At 40.4% G+C, this 11,484-nt stretch overlaps 1 pseudogene; it reads right to left on the reverse strand.

The window, feature by feature from the left end:
• LOC102837917 overlaps positions 1-9,332 on the reverse strand; it is a 17,771-nt pseudogene extending 8,439 nt beyond the window's left edge.
• Positions 9,333-11,484: the final 2,152 nt, after the last annotated feature.

The following is an 11,484-nucleotide window of genomic DNA, read 5'->3' on the forward strand; positions in this document are numbered from 1 at the left end:
TCCTAGACTGAAAAGTTAATCACTCCCCTCCTTGCTATAAAATGTCCACCTTTACATTTCCAACCCTCACAATCAGTCCTGATAACAGTTATTCACTATTGCATCACAAGAGACCCATCTGCATTTCATTACATCAGCCCTTCCTGGACAGGCTGGATATTATTCATTTTGGGTAGCCAATGTCCAAGTTGTCCATCCCAGTATACTCTTTGTGTGGAGGGTGTGGGAATAGTTCTTGCAGCAAGGATTTGTTCCCTCTTTTGAGCTACTGCATCCATAGGTGTAGGTCAAGTTTATCAAATTGTATCAGATGACACTTTTTTCCTCTTCTTTCTTCTTTGGGTTGAGCTTTGATGATCCAGTCATTGAAGCCAGGTCAAGTGGGTATTATCTGCAAGTACGGGTGTTCTTGTGCATATGCCCTCTTTTCTTATCAGCTGGACATTTCGCTCTCCACTCCAGTCCTCTGTGACTGTCATTGAGTCTGAGCCCATGAATCCCCAATTCTTGCCACACTGCCAGCTGACCCAGTCTCCACCCGGGTTCACAGAAGTCCATTGAACGATGTAGGGTTTAGCTTGCTGCCTCATTGCTGTCTTTCCCTCACTTCCTCCTATGGGTGACGTGCGTGCTTGCCAATCAGAGCGTATATTCCCATTGCGTCTTAGTCTTGGAAGAGGATTTGCACTGAGGGGATCCAACCACTTGCCTTGATGTCTCCTGGGTAAGCAACTTGCTTGTTCTTGTAGAAACAGTCAGAATGCCTTTATTGTTTTGTATTTTTCCTGTAGGTCTTTCTCCCAAGAAGTATCTTCTGTTTTTCTAGCTGCTCCAGGTTGGTCTGCTCGTCCTATCAAGTGGAAAATTTCCCATCTCTGAAGATATGGATGTGTTGAGTGTTTTTATCAGGAATGGATGTTGGATTTTGTCAAATGCCTTTTCTGCATCAATTGATATAATGATGTGGTTCTTTTCCTTTTTCTTATTTATATGATGTATTACACTGATTGTTTTCCTGATGTTGAACCATCCCTGAATCCCTTTTATGAAACCGACTTGGTCATGATGTATTATTTTTTTGATGTGCTGTTGGATTCTGTTGGCTAGGATTTTGTTGAGAATTTTTCCGTCTATATTCATGAGGGATATTGGTCTGTAATTTTCTTTATTAGTAATGTCCTTCCCTGGTTTTGGTATGAGAGTTATGCTTGACTCATCAAAAAAGTATTAAGGAGTTCTCCATCCTCTTGTATGTTCTGGAATAATTTGAGTAGAGGGAGTTCTACATCCTCTTGTATGTTCTGGAATAATTTGAGTAGAAGCGGTGACAGGTCTTCTCTGAATGTTTGGTAGAACTCACCCATGAAGCCATCTGGGCCTGGGCTTTTGTTGGTCGGGAGTTTTTTGATGACCTGGTCAATTTCTTCTTTTGTTATGGGTTTGTTCAAATTTTCTACTTCAGTCTGAGTAAGTTTAGGTAGGTCATGTTTTTTCTAGAAATGTATCCATCTCATCCCCTATGTGGTTCCTAATGTGATTTATTTGTGTCCTCTCCCTCTTTTCTTTAGTTAGTTTTGCCAATTTTATTAATCCTTTCAAAGAACCAGCTTCTTGTGTTCGTTCATTCTGTTGTTTTTCAGTTTTCCATCTCATTTATTTCTGCTCTTTTCTTTATTATTTCCTTTCTTTTGGTGACTGTAGGTTCCCTCTGCTGGTCTACTTTATAGTTCTTGAAGGTGCTATGTTAATGTGTTGATTTTGGCTCTTTCCTCTTTTTGGATGTGTGCATTTATTGCAATAAATTGATCTCTCAGGACTGCTTTCACCATGTCCCAAAGATTTTGGTATGTTGTGTTTTCATTCTCATTTGTTTCTAGGAACTTTATGAATTCACGTTTAATTTCTTCTTTAACCCAGTCGCTTTTCAGCACAGTATTGTTCAGTTTCCATGTATTCGACTTTATTGTTTTGGCCTTCTTATTTCTAGTTTAATAGCTTTGTGGTCTGAGAAGATGCTCTGTAGAATTTTGATGGTTGTGAATTTATGGAGGCTTGCTTTATGGTCTAACACATGGTCAATTCTGGAAAATGTTCCATGCACACTGGATAAGAATGTGTATTGTGCCGTTGTTGGATAGAATAGTCTGTATACATCTATGAGGTCAAGTTGGTTGATTGTGTTAAGTTCCTCTGTAGCATTGTCGAGTTTTTTCTGGTGGTTCTATCCCTTTTCGAGAGTGGTGTGTTGAAATCTCCTATTATAATTGTGGATTTGTCTATTTTTCTTTAATTCCATTAAGGTTTGTTTCATGTATCTTGGTGCTCTTTCATTGGGAACATATATGTTTATTATGGTTATGTTGTCTTGCTCAGTTGATGCTTTGATCATGAGATAGTGTCCTTCTTTGTCTCTTACGCTGGTTTTTATCTTAAAGTCTACTTTGTCGGAGATTAGTATTCCCACTCCTGCTTTTTTATTTCTGCCACTGGCTTGGTAAACTTTTTCCATCCTTTAACTTTTAGTCTGTTTTTTTGGTTTTGTGTGTAATGTGTGTCTCTTGCAGGCAGCATATTGATGGATCTTGTTTTACCCATTCTGCCACTCTGTCTCTTCACTGGTGCATTTTGGCAGTATTGTTTGTTCTTTGGTTCTGCTATCCTTTTGATGGGTTTGTGTTTTTTGAGTTGATTCTGGTTGGTTTCTTCCTAGTTTCTATGTTCGTTTGTTCTGCTTGGGAATTCGTTTTTATGATATGTTGTGGAGTGTTAACTTTCTTTGGGGTTACCTTGTAAGCTACTAACTTTTCTCTGCATTTGGGATACTCCATCGTAACCTGTAATTTACCTGGCATCCCCACCTGGGCTTCTGTTGCTGCGTTTGCCCCTTTTTTGACATTGATATGTTTATGTCCTTCAGTCGATATCTCTGCTCCCTTGAGTTTGTTGTAGTCTCTGCTCTCTGTTGGGTGTGTTCCAGGAGGTGTTGCCCTGCCTGTCAATCTCTGTTTGCCGTCTGTTCTTGTTGGTTCTCTGTCCCCATAACTCCCTTTAGGATATTTTGAAGTGCTGGATTGGTTTTGATAAAATCTCTCAGATTCTGTTTATCCTAGAATGTTTTGATCGCACCATCATATTTGATTGGTAGTTTTGTTGGATAGACAATTCTTGGTGGGTAATTTTTTTCTTGCAGGGCTTTTGTATATGTCTGCCCATTGCCTTCTCACCTGCATGGTTTCTTCTGAATAGTCGGAGCTTAATCTAATTTGCTTGCCTTTATAAGTTATATTTCTCTTCTCCCTGGCCGCTTTTAGCATTCTTTCCTTGTCTTTGATTTTGGAGAGCTTGATTATTATATGTCTTGGAGACTTTCTTTGGGGGTATATCCTTCCTGGGTTATGTTGGGCTTCTTGAATGTCTATCTTCTCGTTTTTCAAGATGTTAGGGAAGTTTTCTTCCAGAAGCTCTTCAACTATCTCCTCTGTGAACTTCTTTGATTCTTCTTGTACCAGAATGCAAATAATTCTCATATTGTATCCTCTTCATGTTATCCAGCATGAATCTTAGACTCTCTTCAGATTGTTTTATCCTTTAACTGCTTGCTTTTCTATCTTGGCAGTATTGAGAGATGTGTCTTCCCGTTCGCTAGTTCTGGCTTCCATCTCTTCTAGTCTGCTCCATTCCCATTTCAGGCTATTATTGTCTATTTCTTATATCTTGTTATTGATCACCTAGACAACTTTTTGCAGATTTTGAATTGTTTCCAATGCTGTGTCAATCCTATTTGATTGCTCCTTCAGTACTTTCCTTACTTCTTATTTTCCTCGAACCCATTTCAGAGTATTTGAATTTGTGTCCATATCATTCTTCTGAATTCCCTCTCAGGTATATCCATAACCCGCTCCTCCTCCTCTATAAAGCCTTTGTCTGTCTCCAACTCATTTGCATCTGCTGCTCTCTTCTGCTTTTGGACGTGTTTCAATATTGTTAATTGTTTCTTATTGGGCATAGTTATTCTTATTTTATTATAATTATTATTAATATGATCAGGAGATAGGCTTTATTGTCTGTAATGCGTAGTAGGTGTTGTTAGGTCTTGGCTGAGTGGTGGAGTATTATGGTGTATGCTTATTTCTTGGCTATATGGCCACGATTGCTGCTGCTTCTTAGGTGAGGTGGGAAGGAAAAGCTCCCACCTCTAGGAAAGATGTATGATCAAAAGGAACAAAAGCAGAAGTAATACAAATACATAGGCAGAAATCACCACTTTGGAGCAGAGATGAGGCTTTGGTCAACTTTTCTGTGCGACACCAGCCATGTGTGTGCAAATAGAAGCCTCTAGCAGTGTAGGGGTGACCCCTCTTTCAGTCCTTTCCTCTAGCCACTGCCGTATAGGTGGGCAGATATATTGGGGAATTAACGCGAGAAAGATCGACTGCTATTTTTGTCTATGATTGTTAGTTATGTGTGGTGGCGTGGCGGTGGCAGAGGCAGCGTCCTGATGAATACATCTTGATTACATGTTTGATCTCAGATTGAAGAAGTTGGTAGAATTCTTCTATTTCATTCTCACTGGCTTTATTGGTTGGTGCATAAATTTGAGTAACAGTGGAATTAAGTGGGCTTCCCTGTAGGTGCATGGATATTATCCTATCATAGACAGCGTTGTACCACATGACTGATCTGGATATGTTCTTTTTGACAATGAATACAATACCATTTCTCTTCAATTTGTCATTCCAGCATAGTAAACCATGTGGTTTTCAGATTCAAAATGACCAATACCAATTCATTTCAGCTCACTCATGCCTAAGATATTGATGTTTATGCATTGCATTTTTAACAACTTGCAATTTTCCCAGATTCATACTTTGTACATTCCATGGTCCGATTTTCAAAAGATATTTACATCTGTTTCTCTTCATTTTGAGTTGTACCCCATTAGCAAATGAAGGTCCCACAGGCTTTTCTCCCACGGACTTTACTTCATTCGTGTTATCTTGGTCAACTCTACTTTGAGAAGGCAGATTTTCCCCAGTCGCATTTTGAGTGCCTTCCAACTTGAGTAGCTTATTTTCAGACACTATATCTGACAGTGTTTCTCTGCTATTCATAAGGTTTTCAGTGACTAAATATTCAGAAGTAGTTTGTCACTCTTTCTTCTGAGTCTGTCTTTGTCTGTAGGCTCATCTGAAACCTGTCCACCATGGGTGACCCTGCTGATATTTAAAATACCGGTGGCATAGCTTTCAGAATCACAGCAACTCACAAGCCACCACAGTATGACAAGCTGACAGATGAGTGGAGGCCATTTGGTTTTAAGTGGAAACTGTCACTTTAAATTTTGAGGCGATCTGTGCGCATGTGTAGTAGAACCCTCTAGGGGTGGGGATGGGGTGTCCATTCGCTCAGGCATCCCCTCTAGTCACCAGAATGGAGGTGCGCAGACAGCGAGAGACCAATGAACAGATACCAAAAAAAGAATGTTCTCACCTGTATCTACGTGGTTCTGTAAGGTGTTCGTGCTGTTCTGATCCTTCCACCACTTGGTCTCTCCCAAGATGGCGGCTCCGGGAGTAGCTGAGCTTCTTGATTTAGAAAGCAGTGGATTTCTTGCTTCTGCTACAAATTCCCCTAGCTGTAAGCCTTCCAACCTTCTAACTATTCCTTTATATGTGGTTCAGAGTTCTAGCACCATCTCCTGAGCTTGCTTGGTCTGGTATTCTGTGTTGTTGGTGATGGAGCTCCTCATTGCACATCTACTGTATCCACTTTCTTTGCAAATCAAAACAACAATCAATAACAGCAAAGATAAAAAAATCAGAGGACAATAAGTGTTGGTGAGGATGTGGAGAGAATGGGATTGTCCTACATTTTTTGGTGGGTTTGCAAAATGGTCCAACCACTCTGGAATACAATATGGTGCTTCCTCAGAAGGGTGGTAATAGAAATACCTTATGATCCAGAAATTACCCTACTTGGTTTTTACCCACAAGAAATACGAGCCATAACATGAGCAGATACATGCAACCAGTGTTCATCTCAGCACTATTGTGTGTAAAACGATGGAGACAGCCTAAGTGCCCATCAACAGAAGAATGGATAGACAAACTGGGGTACATACACAATGGAATATTATGCTACCTTGAAGAACAACAAGCTATCACATAACATGGATGAAACTTAAGGACATTATGTTGAGTGAAATTAGGCACAAAAGGAGAAATACTGCATAGACCCACTATTGTAAAAGACTAAGAAAAAGAACCCATTCTAAAGGGGGAGGGGAATTCTTTGCTGGTTACCAGAATGTGTTTAGTCGTGTACAGGGAGAGAGCAGAAGATGGAGCTCAGGGTAGGGAATAGACACAGGGTAGTTTGGGTGCTGAGGAGCAGGGTGCAATGCACAAGAAGGGAAGGGGAATGAAAGAACAAGGTGGATGGGAGAACAGTTAAGCAGGTTTCCATTGGCTAAATGGGACAGTGGTAAATAATGATGTATGTACAACTTGGAACAACAGGACTCTGGGATACATGGATTAACGAATGGTTGGAATGAGTCAAAGGGGGGAAATAATGTTAAGATGCTTGACTGTCTTTTGAATCTTGGTTTCCCTTGCATACCATTATAAAATAGACACTTGAGAGGCAGTGAAAGGAATAGCCAGAAATATCAACATAGAAAGCTCATAAGTCCATCTTCTGCCTATAACTGATAGGAATACCTAAAATGGGGCTACAACATGCCCAGTAAAGAAGGTTTCCTGCAGAGCCTCTGCAATACATAAGACCATAGGTGGAATCCAAAACCTCATCCAGAATCTTCTGAGGTGTGAAATTTCCACTTGAAAGCACAAGCAGACCAGCCTGGAGCAACTAGAAGAACAGAAGATACCTCTTGAAAGAAAGACCTACAGGAAAAATACAAAACAATAATGGCAGTCTGACTGATTACTACAAGAACAAGCAAGCTGCTCACCCAGGAGACATCAAGGCAAGTGATCATGTCCCCTCAAGGCAAACACCCTTATAAGACGAAGACTCAATGGGAATGCATGAGGAAACATGCACTCTGATTGGTGTCCATATTGGTCACCGATAAGGGGAAGTGAGGGAAAAACAGCAGTGAAGCTGAGAGCCTAGTCCTACAATGTTCAATAGACTCCTGTAAACCCGGGTGGAGACTTGATTGGCCAGCAGTATGGCAAGACCTGGGGACTCCTGGGCCCAGAGTCAGCCATAACCACAGAATACTAGAATGGAGAGTGAAGCATCCAGCTGATAAGAAGAGAGAGCAAATGCACAAAAACACCCACACTTGCAGATAATAGCCACTTCACAAGGCTTCAATGGCTGGATGATCAGAACTCAACTACAATAGGAAAAAAAGAGTAATCTGATACAATTTGATGAAATTGACCTACACCTACGGATGCAGTAGCTCAAAAAAGGGAACAAATTTTTACAGCAAGGATCATTCCCACCCCCTCCATACACAGAGTAGAAAGGGATGGGCAACTTGGACATTGGCTATGCACAATGGGGGGGGGGGGGGTTTACAAAAGCAAGAAGTGACTGGCTTACAAGCTTTCAAGATGGAGCCTAGATGCAGAGGGTGTGGAGGAAGGTAGAATCCATTGAGTGGTTTTCAATCTGTCTCAGTGGGGCTCATGAAAGGAGATGGTGATAGGTCTTTTGTGGTATAATACTGAATAATAATTATCAGGATTGACTGTGAGGGTTGGAAATGTAAAGGTAAACATTTTATAGCAAAAGGAGGGGAGTGGTTGACTTTGCAGTCCAGGAGCAAAGGTCCCTGGAACCATCAGGGGATAAGAGTGGAGTGCAGGACCCTACCCAGAGAAACAGTGATGCCAGAGATGAAGGCAGAGACGATGACATGGAGAGATTGAGTGGCTCGAGACTCTAGACCCAGAAAGGGAGAAGTGCTGTGTGCTGAGGACTGGGGACAGGCTTGCAGGATATACCCTTAAGTTGGTTGATGAAGAATGGAGGGGACTGTAACCATGGCAATGAAATGATATATGACAGGGTGAATGTAAACCTAATGTTCTCCCATGTAAACTAGCTCATAATTCATAATAAAATATTAAAAAAAAAAAAAAAGAATACCCAGCCCACCACCATAACATACATTCTGAGTGACTCTCTAGAACACAGTAAAATGCTTTCTTAAAAGGGTTTACAAGGGTATAAATTGTTATGAGAGTATGCAGCCTCATCTTTCGCCTTTGAAAAAAAAGTTAGTAGTTTCAAACACTAACCTTGGGTTTAACAACCCAATGCTTAACACACTGCTCCAACACGGATTCCTTTACTAATATTGCTGAGATATTGTGTGTATGTGTCCTTTTTCTGCACCAGTAACTAGAAATGTCTAGCATGGTATGAGTTTGAAAACTGTTTATGTAGTTAAGACACTTGTATATATAATTGTTGGACTGAACCTTTAACACAAAGCAATGATGAAGGGAGAAAGTTATGGTGAGACTGAGCTGTTCAAGTCGCAATTCATCAGGATTATCTCCTACCCTTTCTGACCTCACTGTTCCTCAAGCTCCCAGGATTCCCACATGCATTCTGAGGTGACAACTGGAACTCAGTGATAATACAAAAGGAAATTCCACACCTGAAAATTGCTTAAGGAATTTGCTGATGATGTGTAAATGCAGTGAAAATGTATGCAGATATATGCAAAACAACTAATAAAGAAAACAGGTAACCCTCAGTCCTTCTATGACCTTTCACTTATACTGTCTTACGTACCAAGAGCAGACAATTTGGAGAAGTTCTTACATCAGAAAAGAGACCTCACAAACACTCTACATTTTTTTAAAAAGGAAAGAAATAGAAAAGAAACCCTAGTAATATAAATGGAATCTAAGCATCCTTTTAAGCTAAAATTTTATTTTTTCCTAAGCTTCTCAGCTTTATAGTTGCAGTTATAATTAACACATGATATCATGCAATTAGTTTCAGAAGATGGGAGAATGGTTTTCTCAAATCCAATATTTTAAACTTATTTTCTCTTTAGTTATTGCAGAAGGAAATATTACCTATAATAGCATATCAAATTAATAGATGCTGTTACCACTCTAAGAAGGAGCAAAACAACCTTTAGGGAGAAAGTGGAAGTTTAAAAAGTGTGATGGAATAGCCACCATGATTACATTTCCAGGGGAAAACATTTCACTTCCTTTTAGTCAACAGAAACACAATTATGCATTTCTGGGAGCAATGAATCTCTTTTCTACCTGCCAATCACTTGCTTAAATAAGGTACATTTTCCTTACCTTAAATTCACACTGTTGCATGGTCACATAATTAAGCCACAAGGAATGCCCCAATGGATTAGAAATGATGCAGTACGAAATTAAGGTAGATGCTAGCAAAGTCACTGGATCCCAGAAGCCTGTACAACTTTGCTTTGCTATTTTGTCTTAACCCTTGTTTGCATGTGTTCTCTGAGAAATGACCTGCTTTTTTTCTCTTTGCTGACCATCATTTCTGGTCTTGGCCTTTATTTTCCAATTATTCGTTATTATTACCCTTGGTTGCCTAGTTTAGTATCTCAACGTGAAGCTACAAGATGTATTATATCATTGTCACATATTAGAGTTGCTAATCTTAACCATTCCTAGCTTCCCTAAAGGAAGAAAAGTCTTTCTTCTACACAGGTTAACTTAATCTCCATGAATGTCTGCCATCTACAGCTACATAGGAATGTTACTGAGGTGACTTGTAATGAAACAGCCACTCTTCAAGCAGAGACTAAATTGCCAACTTGGCTATAATCTATCTGTTGTTTTTAGCTGAAATCAGGTTAGTTCAGAGTCATGGTGCACTGTGTAAATGGAATGAATATTGGCCAGTCCTGCACTAGCCCTGTGATCAGTTGCAAATTGAACCATTTGTGATGCATATGGTTTGGTTGATTTTCAGGAGTACATTTCCCAGCTCTTCTTCCTACCCCTTTTTAGTATGGAAACCTCACTGAAACCTGTTCAGTATCATAGTAACATGCAAGCTACCAATGATAGATGAGTGGTAGCTGTGCATGAGGTGCACTGGTTTAAAATTAAAAAAGGTGTGTGACAGGTGTGTGACAGGGTTGTACTCTTTCACCATACTTACTCAACGTGTATGCTGAGAAATAATCCAAGAAGCTGGGTTCTATGAAGAAAAATGTGGCATTGGGATTGGAGGAAGACTCATTAACAACCTTCAATATGCAGATGATACAACCTTGCTTGCTGAAAGCGAAGGAGACTTAAAATATTTACTGATGAAGATCAAAGAGCACAGCCTTCGGTATGGACTGTATCTCAATGTAAAGAAAACAAAAATCCCCACCACTGGACCAATAAACAACATTCTTATCAACAGAGAAAAGATCGAAGTTGTCAAGGACTTCATTCTTCTTGTATCAACTATCAACACTCACGGAAGCATCAGTCAAGAAATCAAATGACATACTGCATTAGGCAAATCTGCTGCACAAGACCTTTTTAAGGTGTTGAAGAGCAAAGATGTCAGCTTGAAGACCAAGGTGCACCTAACCCAAGCCATGGCATTTTCAATAACCTCATATGCATGTGAATGCTGGACAGTGAATAAGGAAGACCCTAGAAGAATTTGATGCTTTTGAGTTCTGGTATTGGAGAATATTGAAAGCACCATGGGCTGCCAAAAGAACCAATGGATCTGTGTTAGAAGAAGTGCAGCCAGAGAGTGTTCCTTGGAGATCAGGATGGCCAAACTTCATCTCTCATACTTCGGACATATTGTCAGAAGGGACAGTCTATGGAGAGGGATATCATGTAAGGTGGAGGGTCAGAAAAAAAGAGGAAGACCTCCAACGAGATGGATTGGCCAACTGGCAGCATCAATGGGTGCAAGTGTGGCAACAATAGTGAGGTTGGCCCAGGATTGGACAGTGTTTTATTCTGCTATGCATAAGGTCGCTATGAGTTAGAATTGACTCAATGGCACCTAACAACAACTCCCATATGTTGTGTGCTGTCAAGTCATTCTGAATCATAAAAGACCTGCATGGGGTTTCTGAAGCTGTAGATGTCTACAGTGAAAAAAGTCCCACTAACGAGATAGACTGACACAGTGGCAGGAGCAATAGGCTCAAAGTAACAACAATTCTGAGAGTGGCACAGGACCAGGCAGTGTTTCATTCTGTTATGCATAGGGTCACTATGAGTCAGAACTTAATCAGGAGCAAGTAAAAACAAGTCTCTACAGGGTTAGAAAGTCTCATCTTTCACCTATGAAGCAGCTGCTGGATTTGAACAGCCCACTCTGGTTAATGGCCCATTATGCTACCAGTGCTCCTGTGTCTCCCACATGTTGTTGTTGTTAGGAGCTTTCACGTCAGTTCTGACGCACAGTGACCCTGTACAGGGTTTCTGAGGAGTGGCTGGTGGATTTGAACCACCACCTTGTGGTTCAAATCGA

This window comes from Chrysochloris asiatica, unplaced genomic scaffold (assembly GCF_000296735.1).
Source record: "Chrysochloris asiatica unplaced genomic scaffold, ChrAsi1.0 scaffold00249, whole genome shotgun sequence".
In the NCBI taxonomy this organism is placed as follows: domain Eukaryota; kingdom Metazoa; phylum Chordata; class Mammalia; order Afrosoricida; family Chrysochloridae; genus Chrysochloris; species Chrysochloris asiatica.